Genomic DNA, 7,255 nt, shown 5'->3' with positions numbered 1-7,255 from the left:
CCTACCTGACCTTGAATGTTTCTAGGGATGGGGCCTCAAGCAAAAAATAGTGAAGTATTGCTATTATTTCACTCATTGCTAGTACTCCATGAACAATCACAACTTATTTAAAGTAGATGAGGCCCAGAACAGCTCTGATGACCTCAGTCCATACAGATATAAGCCTATAAATATTGAAGCAAACAAATAACCTTTGAGTTCCATTAGTCACAGAAATTAAGAGGCTGAAATGCTGAAGCGCTTGCAGAATCAGACATTTTGCTGGTCGTCTCCTCTAAATCTGGCATAAAGAGTAGGTCTGGAGGAGGGATTTCAGTAACAGTGAAAAGCTTACCAGCAAACCCATTAAAATTATTTTCATGGCACGCAGTGAATACTTTGAATATATCAAGTCAAGGTTTCAGTTAAATATGTTCATATGATGTCAAGCTTAGCAATTTATTAGAGAATCTTCACCTAATTTGATGTAATTAATGTTAAATCCTTTTTTCCTTTGCCTAAATATGCTGTTTGTGTATTCCTTTTAAATGAGGATAAGAAGAAACGGATTTGCAGAAGATGTTTTTAATTGATTCCAAAGGGAATACCTACCATGGAATCTGCTGATGAGTTCTGTGGGGCTCTAGACTCCAATCATTCAGCATCCATATTTTTAATGACAAGATGCTGCAATTCCTAAAAAAAATGAGTTTGAATTATAAGCACAGGTAATTAATGTCTGCTCTCTCATAATCTCTTATCAATAACCACCAAACCTCCAGTTAGGGCAGGGACCTCTGCATTGTCTTAGACACCCAAATTGCATAAAAAGCCAATGGAAATAGAACTACTATCAAGCTCTTTGAAAGCCTCAGTCAGACACTGGGTGTTAAATCCCTGATTTTCTGTTACAAGGTGCAGATATCAGCACAAGATATACAACATGCTATATCATTTGCCACCCTTGTTTATTTTGGCATTTGCTCTTCCTCAGTTTTCACACAGGTTGATATTCCTTCAAAATTAAATAGGGTCAATCCTTTGGCTTGGCCAGTTTCATAGTAGTCTTCCCCTTTGTGTGAAGAATCCTACTAACTCCTGGAGAACTAGTTGTATGACTGAAGGTTGCTCAGAATTCATAATGATCAGGCTTAGCATTTGTAGGGTGATTTAAGGCTAGCTTCAGGCGGTAGGAAGCAAGACTCTCAGTGTGTTGCTGGTATTGATTCACTGTGTAACAGCTGGGCAAGATGTTCAACAACATAACTTTGAAACAAAAACAGCAATGGTGTTTGCAACACATAGGTGTTGCAGATTTGATGAACACTCCATATTACATTCTGTAGACTCATCTGTACAAACTGTATGTATTTTATTAGGATATGAATGCATAAGCACGAATGCAGCCTATAGGAGACATAAAGTCATCTGTTACTTCTCTTCAGCAATGACGGGGTCTTAGAAGAAGTATTTCTTCTAATTTTGGCTACTACATTCCAAAAAGACTGTGGACTAATTGCAGAAAGCCCTGAGGAGAGCAACAAAAACAATCAGAAGGGCAGAAAATATGATCTGTCAACCAAAAGCAGAGAAGACTGAGGTCCAACACAACAACAAGCTTCAGGTGAAAGTCAAAAGGAGACTAAAGGTACCTGCAAGTAAACAGTATTCTAGTGATATACGAAACAGGGAAACGCAGCAAATTTCTGTATTGTATCACTGGACTTCTTGAAGAAGACACCTGCCAGGAACAAGTATAGTCAATGTCGACTTTGGGCAGGGACAGACTAAATAAAACTTTACGCTGCTTTGCAGTGCTATAATTCTACAGCTCTGTGAATCAAAGATGTTACATAAATGTAAATTGCTTTTGTGTTATTACATTTTCCCTATCCCTTACCATGTAGATAAAATTACTGGAGCTATAGGCACCATCTGTACTTGGAATCTGTAAAAATAGTCTTATGCACTGTTCAGTTGCTATGCCAGGATCCCACCTATCACAGCAAAGATATATTGTGGCTAGAGAGTCCCCCCAAAAAACATATCAATTCTATGACTGTAGCTTAGAAAGTAGGGCAAAATATTCCACTACTTCCACCTCGGCAAGGACAGATGGAGATGCACTCTATCCATGCAGGCACAAGCAGACTAGAAGTGACCTTAAGGAGAAGGCCTGTTCAGACTGTCTGGCTGCAAGGTCCCCGTAAAATAAGAGTTCACTGTTTATTTAACTCCTTATTTCCAAAATGTTTCCAAGGCCTCAAGTATCAGTCAGGTAAAGATAGGCAGAGTATGCCTTTAAAGTGTGAGCGGATGAGCACATCTGTTTGTTTGACAGGAAAACATATGCGTTGCTTGACCTGGAAAACGTTTCTTGGTGCAGTGGAAGAATTGCATGAAGTATCTCAGAAAGTAACTGAAAAGCATCCTCCAGAAATAGCTCAATAACTGGGATATGAGCGTACAAAGCCCACAACGAAATGAGTTTGATAGTTCTAGCTCAGTTAAAGGAACATTGTTCAGCTCGATAACTCCAAAATTAACTGTGCTACCTGTGCTAAATTACTCTCTTGCTGTGTTACTCATGAAAGCTGTTCCTTTTTTTTTTTTTAGAGTGGAACAAGTTGTATGAGAATACAATACGAGAGAAGCAAACCAGAGCTGGCGTTTTCAGAAAGGTATTCTACCCATCATAGATTTTGTGTTTGTTCCTTCTCTCTGTCTCTGATGACAATTTTAGCAGGTAATTGGGCACCTTTCTTGCCAAAGCGCTACTGCAGAAGCCAGCTCTTACTGACACAGGCCTAGTAATGTGCGTCCCGTCTTAACTTTCAGAATCATATCATGAAGTTAGTTTCAATCTAACCCTTCATTTAAAAAAAATAAAAATCTATTCCTAGCCATCATAGCTCCAAAAGAGAGATTTCTGTCCCATGTCTAACACTTGCAGTGAGATCTGCTGATAGACTCAATATCAGTAGCATCATTGCTTAGCGTCAGGCATCGGTACAGAAAAGAAAGACATCTAGCCCTAAATCCTTCAGAAGAGACAATCTTTATCCTCTTTCACAAAGAGATCCTTGAGCTACTACCGCCCAATCTGGTATAACACAGCTCTGATTTCTGTTGGAAATATTAGCTCTAGTCCTAAAAGCTGTATAATTACATTAGTGCTGTTCCATGCCTGAGGTAATAAGCTCTGCCTCGCTGTTGCGTGACCAGCTGAAGCTCAGCGCTGCTCCAACTGCTGCACCCAAAGTGGTACCAGGCACTGGCTCCGCAATAAAAGCCTCACCCGGAAGAGTTTTTACAGTTTTCTGTTGGTGACACGTTTTGACCCACAAAAGAAACAGACTGGGTTTTTTAAGTCCAGAGTACCCAACTCTCCCTTTAAAATCAGTAGAAACTTTAATATTGCTGAAAATCAGATCCAGTGCCCATATCATGAAGGCATCTGGAATGCTAGTCATGCAAGTCTTGCTTACTCACAGCACTGTCTCCAGATATTTTCACAAAATCTACATTCTCAGCAATGAAATATGTGTTGCTATGGGGCATCTGTTTATGTTTTTATGTGAACTGATAATTACACTGAAGGTCTTTCTCTCTGTAAAAATGGTAGAGTTTTTCAGTGAGCCTACAAACAATTACCAGTTAAATGTAAGAATACTCCCAATTTTATATGAGAAAAAAAAATACGGGATAAATTAGTGCAAGCAGTTATCCAGGCAATTGCAAGTATGAATCGTATGTTTGGCATGTGTGACAAAATACAGTTTTGTCCCTTTATAACCTTATAAGCTCATCTCTCCTTTGAGCTCAGAAGCCATCCTACTGTATATTCACCTGTCAGCTTTCAGACCTCATAGCAAACTATCCTAGGCTGGGTGGATCTGAGCCTGCGTTTCTCTGAGCAACAAATGCCAGGCAAGCGTCAGAAATACAGCATCATTCGAAATAGATAGATAGATAGGTAGATTTTATATGTCCAAGACAATTCTTTTATGACATTCTCAAACACTGCAAAAATACAATACTTACTGTGAATAAAAGAGCAAAAGGAGAGTAAACAACCTGTAGTTACACTTAGCTCACACACTGCAAACATTAACCCTGTGAGGCAAAATCCACAGGAACAGAGAGTCTCTTATGATCCAAATTATTAATTTGTGTTTGATCTTTTTGCCCCAAAGACACCCTGGCACTGCCATACTCACTGGTACAGATGCTATTTGTTCCCTGTCCCCTCACTTACTTTCTATTGGTGAACCCAGTCGTACTTCTTCATAATAAATTTGTCTGCCTCCATTTGCTCCCCCCTCGAAGGCACTTACATAGAAGCTCTCTGAAAATGCTACCAACCGCCTCACACTTACATGAGCAATTTGTGATCCTGGATCTTTGGCCTTATGTCGTGGAGAGTCCCTCTGAAACTGAACGAGGATAATGCCTTTTCTCCAGAGCTGGCTTCCACATTTTATTTCCATCTGCCCTGGATTCCTGCCTTAAAACAAAAAATGGATTTACAGCCTACTTATTCTGGTTAGAGGCGTCAATTTGTGTCCAGATCATTTTTCTTTTTGAAAAGATAGGGTTCATATTTTCTTACAGCTTCCCAACTTTGTTCTGTTCTGTGTCCGATGTAATTGCTGACATATTAATGCCCATCTGTCACAGTTCCACACTGCTCATTTTATTGAAAATATTCTGTACTTACTCTTCTGGGTATTACAACCTGAAAATAACCAAATCCACATCCATAATAATAACATTACCAGAATTAGATAGATATCAATAACAAGTCAAGGATGTATTACATATGTATATACATGCGTGCTTTGAAGCACCATGGTTGGGCAGAGTAAATTACCAGTGGCTTTCAGATAAGCGTGTGTGTAACAGAAAGCAGCCACAAAGCTGGGGAGGAAAGACCTTAGAAATATGGGAAGAGGAGGGGGCCAGAGACCTAGCAGACAGACATATGGATGGTCGTAGGTACAGACATGTATAGCAGCCTAGTGAAGCTGCCCGTAATGGACAACATAGGTGGACTGCCTTTGAGATCTATCTATAAGACAGCCACAAAAGAAACTGATTGCCTTTATGCTGTACTTCAGAACCGGGTGTGCAGAACATATGGCTCAGATCCTATCCTGAACTCCCATCTTAGTGCTGTGGCAGCAGCACAGTAGGACTTAGTACTATGGTAATACTGTCTTATTACCATAAACCTGTTTTGGTACCTGATTGTGCTTGACTGGTCTGGTTACCTGCTTTTGAGGACTGGCTCTTAATTCTGCGTGCAGCAATTGATGGAGGAATCTAGGAAATTGAGTACTACTGAAAATCTGCCATGAAGAAGGAAACATCCTTTAGTTTGCTCTCATCATGTAGCTGCAATTCAGCCTCAACAGCCTAAGTACCTAACTGAAACATTTGTCTTTTCACCTTCACCATTTGGTGATAATGGTTTTAAGTATCCAAACAGCCTGTGTAATCAGGAATCGTTCAGCCACGGGGTAGTAATCAGACCTGTAACAGAGACAATAGAGCAATGGATTGAAAGGATCACAAACTTTGTCACATCACCTCTAGGACAAGGGAAAATGAATTTTCAGCTAGAATCATGGATCTCACATGGGGTCCCAATCCATGGACAGAGGATATTTTCCATGGGTCGTTAGAAAATGCAGGATGAATTTGTGATGTCTAAGTGTTAATACGAAGTGAGAAATTCAGTTACAAGAATCCAACGAGTTCAAAAGGCGAACCATTTGGGTATTGCAGTGTACAGAAGAAACCAGAGGTAGGATAGAAGATACTGAAAATAAAACCAAAGAAGCCAAGGAAACAAAAAATGGAGTAAAAGAATCTAAAAAAAAAGTAGAATAAAAGAAGCTGAAGATTAAACAAAAGAAGATAAAATTAGAACGAAAGCCCAGAAGATGAACTATGAGAGTTGAAACAGAATGTAGAAGAAAATGAACTCAGGTAATGTAACACAAAAGGATTCTGAGCAGCAGAAATGCTGAGGTTTTTAGAAAAAGGAATGTAATATAGGAGAAAAAAAAGAAGAGTAACCAATTACCATAACAGGAAGTAAAAGCAAAACCAAAAATCAAGTGAAGCCCCAGATACTTTTCATGTTGCAGTGAAAGATAGAAAGAGGAATCTGAGGAGAAATCTGATCACATGCTGTGTTATCAGGAAATATGACGGTTTGAAAAGAAATTTTTTAATACCAGCTTTAGAAGAATAGCAGCAAAAATAAGCAGTAACTTGAGCAGAGATGCCTGGTACGACCCAAACTCCGTAGGACTTTATGAGTGTCCACAAGAATATAATGCACTCTCTTCATTAAGAAGAGAATGCAAATTAGTAACATTAAAACAAGCACAAACAGTAAAACTAGTGATCACCAAATTAATTTCCAAACCAGAAGGAGCAAAGGATAAGTGAACAAATCACTGTTGAAACACAATTGGACACCAGCCATGTTAGAACAACCAAAAAAAGGACTTAGGACTTAGGAAATGCATACAAATTGGCTAGTAGCACTGGAGGGATATCCAATCAAACTTGAAATGATCAAGCAGCGCCAACAAAGTTTGTCTGGACTTTACTTACTCAAAAATGCAAAGTAATTGAAAGGTAAAAATGTATTAAGGAGGGAAACTTGACAGGTCTAAAAGTTCATTTAAGGTGCTGGTAAATTGTTAAGTTGTTTCACTCTGCAGAACAAAGAGCAAACGGAAATGGCTAAGGAATACACACAAGAAAATAAATTATTGGGGACTGCAGCCAGGTTAGTGACTGAGAACACTGGGGAATAGGGAGTTTCAAATTAGCCATATATGGAGGGCTAAACCAGGCTGAGAAGATGACTAAGCCCAGTAAATCCAGCAACCACAAAATTGGAGAATTTTGTAGATATCATTTGAAGAGCTGAAGAAATTTTACAAGAAGGATGAGAGAGTTAAACACCTACCAGGCTAATAACAGGGAAAAAAACTATTCACATCGTAACCTTCTCTAATCAATGGCTAAGGAGTTAAAAAAAATTTCACAAGTAAACAGGATCTTGGATAAGACTATAATAGAAACGACTGTGTGTTCAGCAACCAGGGTGAAAATGTTAGCCTGGTCCTAAACAATACTGCAGAAAAAAGCATAGGATGGCAAGAGAAACAGGAAAGGAATACAGAGAAGAATTAAATGATTGACTGTTAGTCTAGAAGGGATGTGAAATCTGTGGAGAGAAGCCTACATATTT

The sequence above is a fragment of the Phalacrocorax carbo genome, chromosome 2 (genome assembly GCF_963921805.1).
Source record: "Phalacrocorax carbo chromosome 2, bPhaCar2.1, whole genome shotgun sequence".
Classification (NCBI taxonomy): domain Eukaryota; kingdom Metazoa; phylum Chordata; class Aves; order Suliformes; family Phalacrocoracidae; genus Phalacrocorax; species Phalacrocorax carbo.
This window is presented reverse-complemented; position numbering follows the sequence as displayed.